Below are 19,076 nucleotides of genomic sequence, written 5' to 3'. Positions count from 1 at the left end.
GCCACACACAATGTTACTGTGATGGGATAAATAGAATTTATAGAGTCACAACAAATAATATATAACAATATATAATTATAAATAGCCTAATAGAAAGAAGAAAGGCTGCCAAATTATTGCATATTTCCCCCCTTGAGCTTAAAGCTCATGTGAATTTTCCTCTTACTTACTTAATAAAATGGCCTTTTTCACCAGTGACAGAGAAATGGAAGATGTTTCCAGGAGGCCCCACAGAGTGACGGACCTGGCTGTTCTTAATGCTTTAGGCCTAAATAACTGAAGTTATATAAGCTTTACGGTTTTGTTCAGTATTTGCTTGTGTTAAATATTCGGTGGTGTGTTTGCATGTGTTTCCTTAAGCTGCAGTGTTTTGATCTCTCTCAGCCACCGTTGGTTTGGTTTGTTAAATGATTGGAATAATTGTCAATCACTCAGCAGTAATGTTGCTATATAACAGTTATTCAACAAATCATGTCAGCATTGAACCCTGATATATTCTCAGTATATTACAGAGATGCACGGTGATGCAGTGGATTACTCATCCAGCAGCAAACAGGGACTGTCTCAGCATTCTGATGAGCTATTTAAAAAAAATGAAATCATTACACAGTTTTAACTAAAGTGTTCCACTGATGGTCACCTTTTGCCTCTTCGCTGCCTCGCAGGTTATCAGTGCAATGAATACAGCAGTGACATTTGTGAGTAATGAGCAGTAGTTGCCCTGCTTTGTGTCCAGCAGCTGTTAATTTTGTGGTGGCCCTGTAAGCATTGTTTACCAAAGAGTTAATGTTTAAAAAGGTTTTAACGCTAATAAAGGGTTGACCTTGTGAGGCACCAGGACTTTACAGCTTCTGCATTGCTGCAGCCCACGAAAAAAAAACAACCTCCTTTTTTATGTTTGCAGCAGTGCAGTGCAGTGCAGTGCTGTTTTTCCTGCAGACTGCAGCAAACACAGCATCTGCATTATCATCAGAAAACACACTCAGTGTGAAAATGTGCAGACTCTTCTATCAGGTGTTAACAATTAATCAACTTAAAACACTGTGTGATGATTGTACAGACAAAAAGATAAAAACACCACAGTGTGTGTGTGTGCTGTGTGCCTATGAAACATTAAATTAATGTGCACCTGGTCCATCTGCACTCATTAGGTCTCCTGAGTTCGCATGGCAACGGCGTTATTTGAAGGGTTTCAAAGTGCTTTTACACAGTGCAAAGTGGATTATACAACACATGTCTTCCATTATTACAAAATGCATTTATAATGTGAAAACAAACAAGGCAAATTGATAAATCAATCTTTTATGGAACCTTTATTTACCTCCTCTTTTACATGACGAAATGATCAGACCATGACTGATAAATTAGGAGTCCATTTTTCACGTTAGCATCCAGAAAAAAAACTCCCAAAGCAAATCATGCATTTGCAACTAAAATGCAAAAAAAAACCAAAACAAAAACAAAAAAAAACAGGGGGGACTGAATCAGTGTAAGCCAAGCTGTAATTTCTGAATGAAAAGGGATTTAACAGAGTCTGAATGAAAACAAAGGAACACAATGTGGGTTTTTTGGAACTGGTGCAGTGTTTGATGAAGGACAGCATGCTGGGAGGTTGCTTTCAGTCACAAGATGGCAGCAGAGGATCATGAGAGCACAGCACACAGTGTTGAAGTGTGATGCTTGGATCCAATTGTAAACACTGTAGAAGCTGTTAACAAACATGCTCTCAGTCACTCTGTGTCAGGTAAAAACTTACAGTAGCAGCAGCAGCAGGATCCGTGTGGCCGTTTGTTAAAGTGTCAGTGCATATGTCCTCCCTCTTTGTTTTTTCCCCATCGTGACACCCAGGGCCTCTTATTGCGAAGAATTTCTGCGGCAGTATACTTGCTGATTGCTTCGTTCTCACTCCTCACAACAACCAGCTAAGACACTGCCAAAGAAACACCCACAGCAGCCTGCGTCCGTCCGCTCATTTGTCCGTCTGTCCGCCCCAGCAGAATCCCCCACCGGTCTTTCCACCTGTGACGTTCACACTTCTCATGCCCGGCTTTGGTGTTGATGGTGGTTGTTGGAAGTGGCCTTGTGCTAAAATGCGCCAAAAGGGTGGCATGGGGCCTTGCCAACAGCCGTAAGCTCTACAAGAGAAGCAGGAAAGCAAGTGATTGAGTAACAGTCTCAGATAAATTCATAGAAGCACTCTTCTTAGTCTTTCACATATTTATGTAACAACAATGCACTGATGAGTCTGCTGCCCAAACTGACCCGGAGTGTGTTCCCAAACAGACTCTTGAGCTTCGTCTAGCCTTTTGCACAACATCACTTTAAGTGCACATAACTTGGGCAAACAAAAACACCCCCGAACTAAGAATAGGCATGCCATGACTCATGGTTTTGCAACAAAAAGCTCAGTTTAATTTATCATCTATTTCTGTGTGACTATCTGTTCAGTGCCATACAATCCCTGCGTGTGTGTTTATGTACCTCAGGGACAGCAACTAAAAATCCCCTCCCTATCAGTTGCGTTTGTCCGGTGCGGTTCTATTTTAGGCCGCCTGACCGTTCCATACTGTCTTCTCCCTGTGGACGCCACTCTGCTGACAGGACAACATGGATACTAGAGGCTGATGAAGGAAGAGAGGGAGTTATGAAGGAGGGAGAGATGTTTGAAACACAAACAGTCAGATGAAGATCCTCTATCTGGTGTGTCTTTGCTGCTGAAATCTGCAGTGAGGCTATTTGTAGCCCTCTATGTCTGCTTTTGGTGTGTTTTATGACGCATGTTTGGTTGTGTAACTGGAAATTCCAGAGCTGGATTTGTGGTTTATTTTTTTTTTTGCCCTTCTATGCTTTTAAAGAAATAATTTAGATATTTCTAAGAAAGCAGTTTGTGATGCTCAGATGGAGGTTTACGACCAGCATATTTGCTGATGCACACACTGCACATGTGTTTGCTCGCTTCTTACACAAGTGATGTCAACAGACAAACACAGAGGCACCTCTTGACCTGCTTTCATTTGGCAAACAGCTGCATCCGTGTTCCTTTGTGTCTTTGTGGCGAGCTAGACGCTGCCTTCTCTGAGCACATGATGACAGGAATTCCTTCCTGCTCAGGCCTTGATGTAATCCCTAATACAGGATTGAGGAAAGCCAGTGAAAACAAAACCCTGAGTGACTGGCTGCCACATTGCTTTACACAGCAAACAGCAGGAGGAGCAGCAGTGAACACAGAGCCTCACACACTCACCTGCTCTGGCTTCTCATTTATCACATATTTTTGTCTTCTGTCCTACATGTGGAACATTAGTTTGCAAACATGTAAGATTCATCCAGCCACTAATAAACTAATTTAATCTGTCCAGTTATATATTATAAATTAAATTAGACTGGAACAGGATGCTGGTGCATATAAAACTGAGAACTGGGGAAATATTCAGAAGTTAAACCATGAAAATATAAATCAATCTAATTATTAATTTATCTTTAGCAGTGAATTTACCAGCTATAATTATAGCAAACTTCATTCAACTTCCTGTTGAATGTCTCGATCCTAAATTGTTACAAATGGAAAAATGAACCACAATATTTTTTTGTTTAATTTTCAATTATACGGTTGTTGAATTCATTATACACTGTGATCTCAATGCACTGAAACTTACGGTAACAAAATGCACGCGGATTAAGAAAAACAACCTTCACACCACCACACATGCACTGCAGAAATGTGCTGACAATCACAATGTTTCCTGGAGGACCCCAAAAAGTGTTAGGGTTAGGTTTTAAAAAATCTAATCTTGTTGTCGTGTTCAAATTCTTGGGCTAATAATATATTAGGAGGTTTAAATAAAATAAACCTCCTAATATAGATTATATAGATTTTAGGTCTCTTTTTTTTCTGGTAGTTTTGTTTCATTAAATCAATGACCTGAAACGCTAATGTAAGTTTGTTACATGTCAGTTACAAATTATTGGTAAATTAACAATAAAATTAAGAATTACTTTATTAATCCCTGTGGGGAAATTACGTTGTAGTAGCAGCATATCAAAGAACAATAAATATACAAGAAAAAACTCCTATACACACATGTAGCAGATCAAACGAGAAGTTTGAAGTGCCCCTGTGATCAAATGTATGAGTAGCAGACATTACATATTCTATTTGTGTCATAATGGCAATTGTTTAAATGTATGGCTCCACTTATTACAGACAACATTTCTCCTCAGCAACAAAGATTTGAAGATTTGCCATCACTTCAGCAAAACATGCACACACACACATATATACACCTGAAAACTGGGCTCATCTACATGTCTCGAATATACTGGATCCCTCTATGCTGTCAGGCATCAGTGTGTGTGATGCTTACAAACACATTCACCCAGCTACCCAGCACCAACCCCTGTGTATGTTACTTCACACCGCCTTCCCTGCCTTGCCCCGCTCTGCTGTGGTTGTTCCAGTGTCAGCGAGCAACACTCCAACAGTCATGCTTCCCTGCTCCGGTCCCATGCCACAAACCTAATCATCTTATGGCTAACAATGACATTAGTATTTACTGTAGAGCCATGTTACACATGACCTGCACGCTCATGATATGTCAGTCATTGAAGCTAAGCCTGTCTTGAGGTTGAGTATTTATGTTTGTTTTCATAAACATAACATGTTAGACAATGATTAGGAGAAACTTGTATTTTTCAGCCTACTTTAAAACATGTGTATGGTGTTAACGGTTGATGGTTTTGACTGTCAAACTGTAATAATGATCATTTATTATTAAAAATTATCATTTTATAATTCTAATTTAATGATTTTGAGTCTGACACACAGCGCTCACCACTCCTGGTTACCAGAAAACAGTTGCCTCAGTAACTATCTTCTTGTTTGACCACGCACAAGTAAGATACACAGATCATAGTGCAGTGGACACTACATGATTATCATCTGAGTCACAGAGTGATTAATGTATTTGAGTTTTTACCGGCCCATACAAGTTTTTCCTGTATTTTTCCTTATCAGTAACATGTGATTATGTGTGACAGCGTGGACAGTCTGGCCCTGATTATCTGCGTCTCTGTGTACACTGTACGTAATCTTATTTCACTTCCTGGCTCAAACACAGATGACTGAGAGCTTTCTGAATCTTCTGACACACCGTCAGTCAAGAGCAGAGACTCAGATCAGCTCCAGTCTGATACAAATCAGTTGTAAGGACAAACAAAGAGGTCTGAACTCTCTGTGTTTGGCCTGCTGGGTCTCCTGATGGAAACTGGCTTTCATTTGGAACAGGAGACAAAACAATAACAAAAACAGCTCTCCTTCTCAGTGAGGGTCTGAAAACGTGTGTAAGGGTCAGTGGCGGTGCTGTGTGTGCATGTTTGTGAGTTTAGTAACTGTGTAAAGTTTGGTATAGTAGTCACCATGGCGTCATGCTAGCATCAGGACTCGGCGTGGACGCTTTCACATCACTGAGAGCTGCATGCTTCAAATTAACAAGGGTTTATCTTATTCACACTTGAATCAACTTACAGGGTTTATTCAGCTGAAGGGCCTCCACCTGGCATCTTTCACTTCCCCACACTCCACTCCAAGTGGAGGTGGGCCGTGCTCCCTTTTTTCTACAATAATGATTACCCTACATGTTTGCCTAAGTGTTAAGTTGTAACACTATATGACAGAAGCACACACAGTTTTGACACTCACCAAGCTGGCTGGGCAGCTCCTCTCTCCACTCTCCTCATCTCCAACGAGTACACCGTCCACGGGTGCTGCAGAGCTGTGGGTGACTTCACACCAGGAAGACTGTTGACCAGCAGCCTCTTCCTTCTCTCTCTCTCTGTGTGTTTGTGGCTGTCTCTCTCTCCTTGCTTCACTCAGGCAGCACAACAAGTCAAGGCATGTTCCAACACGCCACCAGCAGCCGGACGGGTGTATGAGCCTGCTCCTAGAGCAGAGGGGGAGGAGCAGAGAATCAGAGAGGGGGGAAACCCAGAAAAGACCCACCATGACTCAGCCTGCTTTAGTGAGTTAGCATAGCTTTCACTTTGAGCACTGCAACACATAACGAAATGACTGTGATTCTGTGTGTGATGGGTTCATTTGCTAGGAGGAGAGAGTACGTGAGGATGGATGTTTAAGAAAAGAACATTATCATGTCAGATCATCTGGTCCAGTTTGCCTGCAGGCAGAAACTTTTCTGTCCTTTGACGCTCTCTGTGGAGTCCAGTAAATGTGGCTGCAGAGCTGCTCTTATTATTAGCAGGACGTCCAGAGCAGAGTTTACAAAAGCTGTAACCAGGCACCAGCACAGCACGCAGGTGAAAGCTGCTGATTCATCAGATCATACTGTGTAGATCACATTAGCTACAAATGAGGACCATCAGTATGAATTCTAACATCAGAGGGAATAGATCTGCAGAGGGGAAATACGTGTTAAACATAAATCTTGCAGCACTGACATTTAATGTCAAATCTAAAATTCAAAAGCAGATGCAAATCAGAAGGCGTCCCCTGCTGGTTGGATCACAGAGATGTATGCACATATGTACGGTTTAGAGGTGCAGTTCAATTCAGTTTGTTTAACTGAATCAAATGTGCAGAATCATCACCATCCACAACTACTAATTACTCAGAGCCGCTCAGGTTTTTTTTTTTTAACAGGAGGAGGGGGGTGATGCCGGTTCATCACTGCTGTGGTGGAAGTTGATCACTAGGCAGATTCTGGGTACAGTGGCAGGAGCCAGCTCAGCAAAACTCACCTGCTACAATATGGTCTGGCTGCCTGAGCATCTCTAAAGCACCGTCCTGTACATCACTGGTGCTGCTCTCTCACTGCAGCCTGTCAACAGACTGATGACCTTATCAATGAAAGAGCAAAGTCGCTATGATATTACACCCAGAAAGCACCTTTAGCTGTGTTTAGAGGTTTGTCTTTGTCCCCCTGACCGCAGCTACAAAAAAACAGAGCAACTTTGTAAAAGGTGTGAGGTCCAGTTCCCTGCAGATTGATGCTTTAATTGATTGGAAGTGGTGATGCGGCACTGCACTGCACAGCAGAGTTCTGACAAAGTGCCAGCAGTAGTTCCACCAACTGAGTTTTTTTTGTGTGAGCATGAACTGTCTGTTTGTACAAGAGTGAAATATGGACAACCTTTAAAAGCTAGCCCACTCACAGGAAATTATTTTCTGCACTTTAATAGCTGAATCGTCACATAAAGCTGTAATTTATTCATCTTCCTACCTGGGACACAGACTGCAGCTGAGGCCTCACATTTGCATCTGTGTCAGTCAGGGGGGAGTAATGGGGGGTGGGGGGAGTGTGTGGGGGGGGGAAGGAACCCCTAGCCCAGCAAGTTCAAAGCTTGCTGCATTGATTACATCATCGGAACTGGAGTGCTGGAACGGGACAATGCACCATCAGAAGGGGGGGGGGGTGTAGCAATCGGCTAATCTCACCAGTGCCTCCTTGTGGAGCTCTCTGGGCAGAGTGTGTGAATGTGTGTGTGAGGGGGTCTTTCTTTTCTGTCTCTAAACTCACACACAGTGTGCTGAAACGGCCTGCTCGGCCTCATTCTGACCACTGTGTTGTCACGTGACTTAAGGACAGTCTGAGGGAGAATGTGCATCCCTGTGTTCCTGTGGATTTGCATCTCTGTCTCTCTTTATGTGTGTATGTGTGCGTGCGTGCGCACTTGTGCATGTGTGCTATTAGAGGCCGGCACTGCAGGAGCTCAGCTGCTGCAGGACACTGCAGGATTGCTGTTCTCCTGTCGGCTCACTGGCTCTTGCCTTTTTTTCTCTCTGTCTCTCCTCTCTCTCTCTCTCTCTCTCTCTTCACCCCCCCCCCTCTCTATTCACTCAGGCAAATTGCTCAAGGAGGATGTTGAGAGCATGTGCTGCATACTTTTCAGCAGGGGAGGAGGGGTTAGGGGGGATGGGATGGCACAATCACAGAGGTGCAAAGCATGCCGGTGAGGTTGCTGTGCTGGCCAACTGTACCTCAGAGAGATACTACAGTAGAGAAATTGGAGACAAGGAAAGAGGAGGAGGAAAGAGGATGAGAGAGGAGGAGGAGGGGGTGGTGGGGAGGGCAGAAGTGAGGTGCAAGCAACATCAGGTGAGTGCGGCAGTTTTCTTTGCCGGCAGTGCAGCACCCACCCTCAGTGAAAGTGTGAGCAGGAGAACTGCAGATGTTCTGAGATGATGTCAGGCTCCGGATGTAGTGCGGACCTTTTAATACATCTTGCCTCTATCATCGCAGTTGCCTGCCTGCAGTGGAGAGCAACCCAAAAGGCCAGAGAGATGCTCTGGGCTTCTGCCTTGCAGAGAACCAGCTGATGACGCAGGGCTGGCTTTGTTAAGGTCTTAACACAGTTACCTGAAGTGAACTCAGAGCTGACCGAGCCTGCAACCAAGGTGAACTGACCTGATTGGACTCATCAGCAGGTTTCAGAACACATTTTGAATAACTACTCACTTATATAAAGCTTTTCCTGTTATGAACTATTTTACATTTTGTTAAAGAAACCTTGGAGACACTGCAATAAGACAAAAGTCGCTACATTGACTTTTAGAGCGGAGAGTTCCTAAGATACTGCTGACACTGCTGCAGCAATGCTCCAGACTGTAAGAGTGGTTCTGCTTTGGGAAACCTTTTCATTTGTGTGTTTATCCACGAGATAAACAAAAACCTAAATATCTAAAACAAGACACAAAACTAGCCAGTACAGTTTATTTTTCACAGTTTGTGCCAAACTCTTTAAAAGAAATATGTCACCGAGCTGCGCTCTGCACTGCTGTCTGTTTATAGGATGGCAGAAAAGTCCCACTAGCTACAGCACAACTTCATGACTGCACCACAGCTCAGCTGTCCCATGCAGGCCACTGTAGCCTCATTCTCATTTCCCCATTCAGGACTCACACACACTCACAGCCCAGGATCACCGATACAATGCATCCTCACTAACAGTTTCAACCATCCTTTTCGTATTTAACACATGCTGCTAAATTTAAACCCACAACTATAAGAGAAAAGTGAGACTGTCTGCACTCCTCTAAAAGCTAGGTCAGCAAAGATAAAAGTCTCCTCTAGTGGAGGGAACTCTTAACATCCTGGTTAGTTTTTTTTGTCCTTGTATCAAATGGCGAGTCCTCTCGACCAGCCGCTATCTGACACGCCGGCTGCTATTTCCAGCCTGTACCATGTGTTAAACATGGATGAGGGAGCAGTGGAGCCTGACTGCTAACTGACTGGCTGTCTGGCTGGTTATTGCTGGTGCAGAGGAGGCTGGAAACTGATGAGACAGAAGCAGCCAGAAGCTTCAACGCTGCAGGCATGCACACAGACATATCAACTCCTGTGAGGCTGATTGAAGAAGTACACTATCCTTTTACGAAGAGGAAGACAACATTCAAGATAAATAAGACAAGAGAAGAAAGAAATGTATACCTACAGGGGAGTCTCGTGCCGCATCACACACGGGGAGGAGAGGAGGAAAACTTCTCTGCACTCACTCTGAGCCCTTTTGCTTGCTGGTGATGTGCTTTCATGGCGCGGCAAAGTTGACTGCAGCATTGCCTCCTGAACAGAATGACATTGTTTGCACTCTCTCTCTCCCTCTCTCTCCCTCATTCCTCCTCCTCCTGTACACGCTCGCTCCCCCCCTCCTCTTCTTTGCACGCTTGCTGGCAGCATAAACTGCACAGCTCAGCAGTGTTCCCCCACTGCCGCAGCAGATCCTGCATGAGCTCTGCGTATCTGAGTGGGATGGGACTTTTAAAGGGGAATGCAACCTCCAGGGTCAGTGTGTGTGTGCATATCCTCAGTCCAACCCCTTTCTCCTGTCCTCCTCAGCAACCCCTCCTCCTCTTCCTCATCAACACTCTTGAGAATCATCAGTGTAAAGGACTTCTCACAAGAGAGACCCCCTCCACGCACACACTCCATCCCTTTTTATTCATTCTCACACCACAGCAAAAGCTGCTTTGAGATATGAGGGTGCTCAAAACCTCATTGAGGGGCTGTTTGTTCCACAGAGAGGCTGTCTGCTCTGATATGCTCTGAAATTTGTGACAATATCTGAAATGTCACATCTTAATAAAGAGAGTGGATATGTGTCCTGGTAGATGTTATAAAAAGATGTAATCCAGATTTTTAAATCTGAACATTTGTTACCTGGTCAGTGGTTTAAAAATTAGTTTGATTTATTATACTTTTATTTATAATTAAATTTTAACCATGTACTCAAAAAAGCAGGAACCACAAAGCACACAACAGGATTATTGCTTATTATTACAGGATTATTGTGACAAATGAGTAATAACCAAGTAAGCAGTCAGTCAATGTCACAATCTAAGAGCACCTCAAAAGTTGCTCAAAGTTTCGCAAATCCACTGAGCACACGTTCTTTAATCTGCAAACCCTATTACCTGCCTTTCATTACCCAAAATGCACCGCTCCGCTGGTGCTATTCTGCACTGCGCTAAAATATAGAAATACCTTGACCAAACAAATTTGTCTTTTGTGCGTTGCACAACTCCGTGAGAGTGAGGTCATCCATCTTTTAGTCAGGCAGTATGGTTGAACTTCTCTTTTTGCACTTGCTAATACAGAGATGACATTTGCGGTGCACTGCATGGACATTGTGTGGACCTTGGCGGTTCTGTTACAAATTCTCTGTCTTTGAGGCGTCAGTGTCTCATCTGCTCTCTGCAGCAGTGCAGCGCTCTCTGCTTCTTACTGCAGAAGTTTTTTTTTTCCTTTTTTACATGACTTTGTTCTGCCTGGGCCCCTAATCGAACCCTGTGATCCCCCATCATCAGGAGCCAAAACCAGCAGCTGCATGCGTCTCATACTAACCCTCACTCCATCCTGCCAAAAAGTGTACTTACAATTTGTAAGCTTATCGTGTGTTTGTATGTTGCATGAAGCCTTTTTTTTTACTTCTATCACTGACCCTTATAGGATGCTGATACAGATTGCTGAATCAGCAAAATTCACATGATGGTCTATTGGGAATCGGCTACATAGTGATGTCCACATCAGTCAGTGTCTGTATGAATCATATGCGTGCGTGTTATCCATCAGCTGAGAGCGCAGCATCATTCCCTGCATGTGCGATCTGCATTCAGTGCTGCAGCTGCATCAGTCCGCATCCGTCCTCTCCTCTATACTCAGTGACACCAGGAGGAGGCGGGGGGGAGACAGCTCCCTCCAGCATATCCCTCACAGAGCCCACACCATTCTCAGTAATGGCATCCCCTGTAATGAATAAGCCATGAGGAGGGGCCCTTTTACATGTCCTATTAGATTACCTCGCTATGCTTTACCTGGTGACTGTCACTTCATCGCCTCTGGTTCTCCATTTGACTTAATATTCCTTCTTGTTAGCTTGGCCAAGGGCACAACATGGGGACGAGTGTAAAGACTCATATATCACATGAGTGTAATTTAGAGTAGAGTCATCTATATGCATTCATGCATGGCTCTCGTTCTTACTTATAGTTTGCATTAAGAAAATAGAATCAGTACTGGCGTTGGAGGGAAACTAAGCAGGTGTTTTTGCTTCCTGGTGTCGTATATACTTTTTTTGAGTTATCAGGATGCAGCAAAACTGAGTTAATGTTCATCTGAGGGAGTAAAGCTCATCTGTCAGGTATGGGCAGTCTTGACTCACACAGATAATGGAGTTGAGTCTCACTGTTGGCTAGTGAGTATGCATGTCTTTCTTTTTTTGCCATTCACAGCTCATTCCTTAGCTCCATTGATCTGTCCTGAAAAGATAATAGACACATTGATTCACAAGCTCAGCAGCTTGTTTGGTTTACACATCAGTTCAGACTAATTCTCAATAGTCCTCAGTCAAGGTGGAGAAATGCTTCGACTAATGACTGACTCCACTTCTTTGAAACTGCGGGTTTATTTTCTGTTTCATCTGGGGTGAATTTATTTCTGAAAATCTGACAAGTTTGAATAGAAAAAGAAGGATTTCAGTGAACGTAAGTGATTAGGTGGTTGTAAGGCGTAATCACAGGGGATACTTGACATTGCCGATGAAAAATAGAGCCAGAAAAGGAGGTAATTGAGGCCAGCTAGCAATAAATTAACTTCACAAAAATCTTTCTCTGCTTAGTTCATGCAGTCTGGCATAGACTGATGTGATCCTGACTTTGTAGAAGAAGGTGTGCGCTGTGTTTCACTGCACCACTGCTTCTTTGCTGACCTCATTTTGTAAAGATGAGCAGATTCTTCTCAATGCCAAGTGGAGTGAAAAAGACATGGTTAAACTGCAAAACAGGTCAAATGTGGTCAAAGAGGAAGGCCTGTAAACAAACCGGTCTTTTATTTCACTGACACAGAAACGTGGCTTTCTTTTTAATTAGAGAATCCCTCACAGCGTCGGTCACAGTGATAACAAAGAGAAGGCCGGGCTTGATATGTGAAACATATGAAGTGCAGGCAGTCATCAGTTTCTCCCTCTGTGTCAGAGAGCTGCTAGTAAAAAGGTCTATGATGAATTGACATTATAGTGAGTGGCTGAACTTCTGACAGCTGGCTGCTCTGTTGTGGTGAATGAGCAGCAGCTCTGTCAGCTGTCAGTGTCAGCAGCAGCTAGCCTCCTCTGTACAGAAGCATTGAGGCAAAGTATAATGCACAGATCAGGCTTAAGTAAGGGAGAATGCAGCAGGAAGTCTTTACTTTGCTTGAACGGGGATGTAATCTCTAGCTTCCCTGTGTGTGTATATATATTTTAAAATAAACAATAAGAGAGATGGCTGCAAATAAATGTGCATTTCCAAGGGCAGGTAAATGACTCTCTGTGTCTAAGGCACCCCCATGCCGCTGAATATGGTCTCCTGTGCTGTTTGTGTACCGGCTTCATCTGCAGCGATGGTGAGCTGCTTGTTATTTTGGTCCTTTTCCCTGCTGCATTGTATTCTGTGTTCCAGGTTTCTTGGATGAGTGTTGCATATATTCCACAACGACTCCTGTCATCCCTAGATGTGCCTTGACTCCTGGCCTACATTCACGGTTGCCATTTGTCAAAAACAGGTCTAAGCACACAGGGGACACAGACACATAATGTATAGGCTCCTCCAGATCATCCTGAGAAACATTTCAGCTTCAGCAGCCCCAGGGTGATTCCTGACGCATGATGATGGTGCTGGTTAATGAGTGCGATGTAAACTGTGTGATCGATAATAACAAGATCTCAGTAATAGTTCTGATTTACTTCTGATTTTCTTCTTTTTTTATGTCCCTAGAAAACATATTTCTTTATGTTTTTCTTTTTTAATTGCGATTAAAATATTTCTCTCTGCACCTTTTTTTATGTTTTAGCTCTAACTGCTAAATTAAAAAGAAAAGTAATTTTTTACAGAATATAAGGGACTACATGTGAGGCCGAATTTAAAAACTTCCAGGACCAGCAAAGAAACTTTAAGCATCTCTTTCTTGTTGAATTAACGCACACAATGAGCCATGTTCATCAGAGTTAAAAGAGATGCTAAAATATTAAATAACCTCATTTTCAATTCAAAATTATATTTTTTACTTTTTCAAGGAGGAAGGCTGGTCTGTGTGAGTGCTAATTTTATAAAACATGGCCTTAATTTTAAAGACTTTTTTTTATCATTGAGCAGTCAATAACGATGTTAATAAGAGGATCAGGGGTCAACTTTATTGTGACTGACCTGTACTGCTGTTTGCAGACTGTGATTCACGTTGTGAATCATGTTGGGCCACCAGCTATTTAGTGGCTCGTGTCACCTTGTATAAAATGATCATTTTAGTTTTAGCTATATAAAGATGTTGGTTGGACAGCCTGGTGGTGCAGCAGTGTCATTGCCTCCTCCTTTTCTTTCCCTTTAGGAAACAAGAAGCTGGGTCACAGCCATGCTGCCATGATGAGGGCACATTACAACAAACTGATTTGAAAGGTATACCATGCTCAAACCAAAATCTCAATATATTTTTGTCCTCTGTTCAGTACAGCTCCATTTTTATTCCAAATTGATGAGTGGAATTAGATCACATTTCAGTGATTCATGTTCAGAATTTCTGTTTCTGTTTCATGTTCACATTTTTCTTTGCCTACCAGAAAGGTGCTACTGCTGCCAATTTCCACTCTGGATGAGTCCCACACTGAGCTCCTGGACACACACTAGCTTTATGCAGGCAGCCAGGAGCGCTTTGACCACGTGAGAGTCTGCATCCACCATCTGCCAAATCACTGCGTGACGGATGAGAATGGCCGCTCATGTCCTGGATGCTTTCTGATGATAAGTGTGAGTGTGAGGATGGACTATAGAGCACAGACGGGCCTGTCACCTCTCTGCTCTGTGGGTCCTTCCATCTACTGCACAAAAACCAACAGAACAAAGCCACTGTAAATGCTGTGACCTCTCTCGGCTTTTCTGCCTGGACCAGCAAGGAAATCATCTCATTAAATCTGTCAGATAATTTGAATTATAATGAAACAAATAAAATGTCTTATTGTAATTTTTACATTTACATTTAATTACATTTAATTACAATTACATTTTTTATTGTAAAAATAAAAAAAATAAAAATGACTCATTTTTTTCTTCCTGCTTGCTGCACTCAGGGGGGCTCCATGCGTAAAAATAGTTTCCAGCTTTTACAGCAAGCTCTGACAGCAAAGTACACGTAGAACATATACTCAACATTTTCTGCATCTAATCAACATTTAATGAATTTTATTAGAATGTCCACCAACACAAACCTGTCTGCAGTTTAACCCTCTGGTTATTTTATTTTATTTTATTTTTTAGATGAAAACGGCCGCTTTAATCTGCACATCGCCCAAAGAGGCTCTCATCCACCTGGGACCCGTCCCTGGAGGTGTGCTGCTCCGGCTGCTGATTACCTCTCTGTGTTTTAGCAGCAATGCACCATTCAAGTCTGCAGGCAACTTGACAAATGAGCAGGGATCTGAGCAGTGGGGATGCTGGTACTGCACCGCACATCCTGTCCCAACCACATCGCCCCTGTCCTGCAGTGCTTCACCTCTTGAGACCGATTCAAACCAGCTGGCAATCCACTCAAAATCGCAGGAGGAGAGTACACATCAAGTACATGCAAAGACACCAGCAATGGAGTGAGCTTGTGACTCTTGTTACTGAATTGTAGCTAAAATTATGGTAAAAGGTATTTGGCAGGCATTTTTACGACAACTTGCACATTCAGACAATTATATTTTAAAAATGGGACTGACAGTCAGGATGTAAGTGTGATGAAGTGTCACAAAAACTGTTAAACATTACGTGTTACAACCATGAAACAGGGTTGATTAAAAATAATGATGGTGTAAAATGTTTTTTCACTGGGCCTATTGAGCACAGCACAGAGTTATAAATAACCAACCAGAGGTCAGTATTCTCTCTGTGAATGATTTTCTGAAGCACACTGTTTCTAATAACTGGTACAGATGATCTTTATTGCTGTGTAAGCTGTGATGCTTTTATATTGCAAGCGATCCACTGAAACATGAGACGTCTTCTCACCTACAGCATAAATCTATTAAAGTCCTCAACATACAATACAATCAAAGAGGTGGGGGACGATGTCTGCAAGATGCATCAGACACAGATTTTGATTCATCCCCGTGCATGTTTGTGAACTCAGGACATGAAGTACCTGAACTAGTTCACATACTTCATCAGTATGATGCCTGCATACACCACATGGGGACGGCATCCACCCACCGGTCCTCCTCAGAAACTGCATCTCAGAGCGAGTGAGGAGCAGAGTGTCTGACGCAGCATGTGATCATTCACCTTGACTGCGAGTGTTGCTCGGACTTGTCTTGGTGCAGCTGTCCACACATACACCCCTCCTCCTCCTCCTCCTCATCCTCCTCCTCCTCACCACCACCACCACAGGCAGTGCACTCTTCCAGCCATGGAGTGGGACGTACTATCGATCCTGCTGAAATGATGGTTTCTAAAAGGGAGGCAGTAAGCATGTCTGCGTTCCCCTCCTCCACCGTGGAGGGGCCCTGAGATATCACCAAGCTCAGCACATTGCACCATCACTGCATGGGAAAACAGGATTTTCACTGGGAGACGAGCTGAGGGGAAGGTAATTCAAGCCACAGAGCTATGTTCTCCACCAAGGATGTAAAATGAGCCATATTACCTTCAGACGCCTCACACAGTGGACAAATAAGGTCATTTTAAAAGTCCTATTAATTCCAGTACTTGTCACAGAGACGACGCCAAACAATAATAACCATGACTACTGAAGCTGAATGAGTCATTCAGGCATTTATCTATGTAGCTTTTAGCAACATGTCAGCATGAGAGTGTGCACCACTTCTTCAAGGAATTAGGTGTTATTCTGAATAAGTTATATATAAATGGAGTTTTGTGCAGACTCAAAAGACTCTGTGACTACAGCAGAATCCACTAGATGGCAACAGTGCCCTAATGTTCCCCAAAATTTGGTTGAGATTTGGTCCATATGTTATGAATCACACATGGCTGCAGGTTTGCAGGCAATTCTGAGCCAGCTTTTATAGAAGTCTGTCCGAAAGCAATTAAAAATTGATAAAGGTCATGAAGACTGGACTTGTTCCTGTTTCTCCTAATGCATGGACCTCGTTGGAAAGGAGCTTCTGCTACTGAACAGACTGCAACACTTGTCCTACACGCATGAAGGTCGTATGCAGGGTGCATCATTCTGTTCAGTTCACATTGCCCATCAGTAAACACACTTGACATTCCCCAGGGGTCAGTGTGTCAGTCAGTCAGTGTGTGACTGTGACTAGGCGAGCGGCAGTGACTGATGGCGAGGATCTCTCCGCTCACTGCTCTTTAAAACTGTGTCAGTGAAGGACAGATGACCTGAAGGTCAAGTTGAACAACAATAATGCGACAGTGTTTTAGTGTGTATGGGCAGTCGTGATTCACTGATAATGCCATGCATTGCCTGACACACTGGAGAAGGTTAATGATCAATTATGGTTCCTTTCAGCATCACACATTATAAACATACCAACAGGATAAACTGTAACCTCCAGTAATACAAGAGTAAACAGCAGAACAGAAATATTCGAGGATACACACAGTACATGTCGATGATGTGTTGGTTAAAATGTATTGTTACAATGTGAAATGAAATGAAATTCTAAACAATATGAATGAATACATACAACAGAAGTGAAGTAACAGAGATGTGTCCCCTCACAGCATCAGCTCAGTGTTGCCCGCTGCAGTGACTGAAGTTAGCTTCATGTTGGAAAATAGAGTCTAGTTGTGTGTATTAATAACTACAATCACTATATTACTGTTTTTAACTGTAGTTTTTTTACTGCTTTTATTCTAGTTTTGGTTGTTTTGTATTCGTCAATATTTGTGTCAGAAATGTAACCTTTAGTCTTGAAGCAGCAGTTTGTAAAAAGGTTTACCTTTCCCCAGAAGAGGTCACTGTTGTTTTTGTGAATGGCTCTGAGATACTCTTTCCAGGCTCCTGCTCCTACTGGCATCAGGCAGGAAGTCCTTATCATTTACATTACCCAGCAGCTCAGCATACAGGCTGGTTGTCTGAATACTTCTATGTGAGTAACAACCCTGATTGCACCTGAGCATGTACTGAGATGCTCCATTATCCAATGCTGCTTACATGAGGGTCTGCAGCTAGCTGTTTAGCATATTCAGTGGTGGAGGAAGTATGGAAGCTTGGTACTTAAGTAAAAGTACAAATACCCAGCAAAATATATACTCAAGTAAAAGTAGAAGTGCTACATCAACAATCCTACTTAAGTAAAAGTCTTAAATACTTGCTTATAAATGTACTTAAAGTATTAAAAGTACTCCCGCACCGAATATATATTATTGATTTCCATTTGAAAGGATATCAGGTTAAAATAATCAAAGAAATCATCTTAAAATTAAAATGGATAATGTGTAGTTAATTTAAATGATCAATACAGACATCTCTGAAATGTACCCAGAACCAGCTATGGACAGGTCTGTGTGTCAAGAGGCAGGCTGTGGGCATCAAGTGAACAGAGAGGCTGGTGATAAAAAAAACAGGCATTCACCATTTTTACTGTATAAGTTTTCCTGCTTTTGATTAGTGTTATGATTAATGTTTATCAGACATTAATGGGTGGATTAGTGTTAGCAGACAGTAGCTAACTGAGCCAGAGCACCAGCGTCATGACTGAGGCTCATTATAGAAACACAGCTCGCAGCGTGACACCACCTCCATGCAGAGTCTGACCTCACATCAGTCCAGCACTGTGTTCATAAAATGTAACAAGTAACTACAACACTGTAGAAATGTAGTGGAATAGAAAGTACAGATAACAGCTGCAAAATGTAATGGAGTAAAAGTATAAAGTATGCACTATTATTTTTACTTAAGTAAAGTATAAATACATAAAAAAATTACTTAAGTACAGTAACGAAGTACAAATACTTAGTTACTTTCTACCATTGAACATATTTACCACAGTATACAGATCTATACAGGTGATGTCATTGCTGTTGTGTGCTGGCTTTAAAACCTACACAGAGAAAACATTCAAGTCATGTTTTATTGTCTGTTTCACCCACACATAACCTAAACCTAACCTAACTCTAACCTAAAGAACCTAAGCTGAAGCTGCAGCATTAGCTCATTTTAGCTCCATGACCCCAAAGGTCTGAAAGAAATGGCACAGGTCCCGGTGTAACTAACCGTTACCTCACCATTATTGACTTGTGTCCCAAGTGTAGGTCAGGTCAAGGCAACATGTTTACAGCTGAATACCAGTACAGCTCAGGCAACTGACTTCTTTTTGATGGAAACTGATTTGGTTGTCTTTAAATATATCCACAAGTCATCAGCATAAATCCATAATACATGTTAAATTATAGGCATACTCATAAATATAAACACGTTACTTTAGTCATACATAAACTGTATGATCTGTGCCTTTAATATTAAAATGTTTCACCAATCATTTTACACCCTGAACCATATCAAACCTGCATCAGCAGCTCTGTGACCAACATGAAGCCATCTTTGCAGTAGCTGCAGCCCGTCAGTAGGGAGGTCCTAATCTGCTGTATG

At 42.5% G+C, this 19,076-nt stretch overlaps 1 long non-coding RNA gene across 1 annotated transcript; it reads right to left on the bottom strand.

Moving 5' to 3' along the window:
* Nucleotides 1–1,297: 1,297 nt before the first annotated feature.
* LOC114438240 (uncharacterized) lies at nucleotides 1,298–5,929 on the bottom strand. Its single transcript, XR_003670971.1, has 3 exons — nucleotides 5,699–5,929; nucleotides 2,482–2,621; nucleotides 1,298–2,135 (listed from the first exon to the last, which is right to left on the bottom strand). It is a non-coding gene; the product is annotated as an uncharacterized LOC114438240 (long non-coding RNA).
* Nucleotides 5,930–19,076: the final 13,147 nt, after the last annotated feature.

This window comes from Parambassis ranga, chromosome 7 (assembly GCF_900634625.1).
Source record: "Parambassis ranga chromosome 7, fParRan2.1, whole genome shotgun sequence".
Taxonomy (NCBI): domain Eukaryota; kingdom Metazoa; phylum Chordata; class Actinopteri; family Ambassidae; genus Parambassis; species Parambassis ranga.
The sequence above is the reverse complement of the archived record's forward strand: the minus strand, read 5'-3'. Positions and strand labels throughout refer to the sequence as shown.